Source organism: Styela clava, unplaced genomic scaffold (genome assembly GCF_964204865.1).
Source record: "Styela clava unplaced genomic scaffold, kaStyClav1.hap1.2 HAP1_SCAFFOLD_163, whole genome shotgun sequence".
In the NCBI taxonomy this organism is placed as follows: domain Eukaryota; kingdom Metazoa; phylum Chordata; class Ascidiacea; order Stolidobranchia; family Styelidae; genus Styela; species Styela clava.
This window is the reverse complement of record NW_027556624.1, coordinates 20,001-22,500: the sequence shown is the minus strand read 5'-3', so window position 1 is coordinate 22,500 and position 2,500 is coordinate 20,001. Positions and strand designations below refer to the sequence as shown.

Sequence of the window (2,500 nt, the reverse complement as noted above, 5' to 3'; positions counted from 1 at the left end):
GCGCGCGGACGTCACACTGTGGGATCGACCACAAAACCACCACCGACAACAACTGCACAAAAACACCAACAAACGGCGCCGAGCGACCGCCGGGCTGGGCCGGCGGCACATCGAGCGCGGTGCCCAGAAGCCACCATCGCACTCGGCTGCCTTGCTATGCCAACGTGTTACGCGTGTCGCACGGGGCGGAACCCCGATTGACGGCCGCCCTCTCGGCGGCACCCAAAGACAATTCAGTGCGCGGTCGGCCGGGGCCTACCACCACCTTCGGTAATGATCCTTCCGCAGGTTCACCTACGGAAACCTTGTTACGACTTTTACTTCCTCTAAATGATCAAGTTTGATCGTCTTCTCGACACGCCGACGCGGCCGTTGCCAGCCGCGACGGGGCCGATCCAAGGATCTCACTAAACCATTCAATCGGTAGTAGCGACGGGCGGTGTGTACAAAGGGCAGGGACGTAATCAACGCAAGTTGATGACTTGCGCTTACTGGGAATTCCTCGTTCAAGGGAAACAATTGCAAGTCCCTATCCCAATCACGAATGAGGTTCAACGGGTTACCCGGACCTTTCGGCCTAGGTTAGACACTCGCTGCTTCACTCAGTGTAGCGCGCGTGCGGCCCCGGACATCTAAGGGCATCACAGACCTGTTATTGCTCAATCTCGTGTGGCTAAACGCCACTAGTCCCTCTAAGAAGTTAGACGCCGACCGAGAAGGTCGCGTAACTATTTAGCATGCCAGAGTCTCGTTCGTTATCGGAATTAACCAGACAAATCGCTCCACCAACTAAGAACGGCCATGCACCACCACCCACAGAATCAAGAAAGAGCTCTCAATCTGTCAATCCTACCTGTGTCCGGGCCGGGTGAGTTTCCCCGTGTTGAGTCAAATTAAGCCGCAGGCTCCACTCCTGGTGGTGCCCTTCCGTCAATTCCTTTAAGTTTCAGCTTTGCAACCATACTTCCCCCGGAACCCAAAGACTTTGGTTTCCCGGAAGCTGCCGGAAAGGTCGTCATGGTAACGCCTCCCGATCGCTAGTTGGCATCGTTTATAGTCAGAACTAGGACGGTATCTGATCGTCTTCGAACCTCTGACTTTCGCTCTTGATTAAAGAAAACATTCTTGGCGAATGCTTTCGCAGTAGTTCGTCTTCCGCCGATCCAAGAATTTCACCTCTAACGGCAGAGTACGGACGCCCCCGTCTGTCCCTCTTAATCATTACCTCGTGCTCCGAAAACCAACAAAATAGAACCGAGGTCCTATTCCATTATTCCATGCAACACTATGCAGGCGAACAGCCTGCTTTGAACACTCTAATTTTTTCAAAGTAAACTTATCGGCCACCGCCGACACTCAGTCAAGAGCACCGACGGAGAACCGAAGGTGAGGCGAACGCAACCAGTGACACGCCTTGCGACGGACCGGCGGCGCTCGCCCAAAATCCAACTACGAGCTTTTCAACCGCAACAACTTTAGCATACACTGTTGGAGCTGGAATTACCGCGGCTGCTGGCACCAGACTTGCCCTCCAATGGATACTCGTTAAGAGTTTTAGGATGTACTCATTCCAATTACAGGGCCTCGTTAGAGTCCTGTATTGTTATTTTTCGTCACTACCTCCCCGTGTCGGGAATGGGTAATTTGCGCGCCTGCTGCCTTCCTTGGATGTGGTAGCCGTTTCTCAGGCTCCCTCTCCGGAATCGAACCCTGATTCCCCGTTACCCGTTATCACAAAGGTAGGCACGTAGCGTACCTTCGACAGTTGATAGGGCAGACACTTGAATGATACGTCGTCGGTGCAGAGACCGTACGATCCGCGTGGTTATCCAGAGTCATCAAACGTCACAGGACGAACCCGGTCGGTTTTGATCTGATAAAAGCGCGCCTCCCGAAGTCGGCGCTTAATGCATGTATTAGCTCTAGAATTACCACAGTTATCCACTTCGCTTACGAGACCAAATAAACCAAGACTGATTTAATGAGCCATTCGCAGTTTCGCTTTACGAGAACTCGTACTTGCACCTGCATGGCTTAATCTTTGAGACAAGCATATCACTACTGGCAGGATCAACCAGATAGCTGCGACAGCTGCGCTCGGCCCTTGCTGGGCCGCCCGGCGCGTGCTCGTCGCATTCGTTTAAGACCGAGGCGATCGCCTGCGGCCGTACTCAGCTTCGACAGTCGCTGGCCGCGACGTCCACGCCCTCGCCGGCAGTGCCAGGCGGAGCGATTTGCGTTTTTTCTTTGCTCGCCCTCTCTCGGGCTCGATCCATTCAGTTTCGCACAAACAAGAGCTCTGCCGGCCGCCTGCAGCGGTGCCTAAAACCCGGGCATAACAATGCGACCGTTCTGCTAGGCCGACAAGCGCTCAAGCCAGACGCTCGATCGAACGCCCCCTACATATTAGTCGAGACAACGGCTCGCTCATTAGCATCGCGTTTGTACTTTAACTTTTTTTGGCTCGGCTTCTTTCGACGCCGATGCCGGCGACGCAGCA

The 2,500-nt window shown here is 54.1% G+C and overlaps 1 non-coding gene across 1 annotated transcript; it reads right to left on the bottom strand.

The window, feature by feature from the left end:
• Window positions 1-271: 271 nt before the first annotated feature.
• LOC144419259 (small subunit ribosomal RNA) lies at window positions 272-2,081 on the bottom strand. The gene has a single exon (XR_013473945.1). It is a non-coding gene; the product is annotated as a small subunit ribosomal RNA (ribosomal RNA).
• Between the last annotated feature and the right edge of the window lie 419 nt (window positions 2,082-2,500).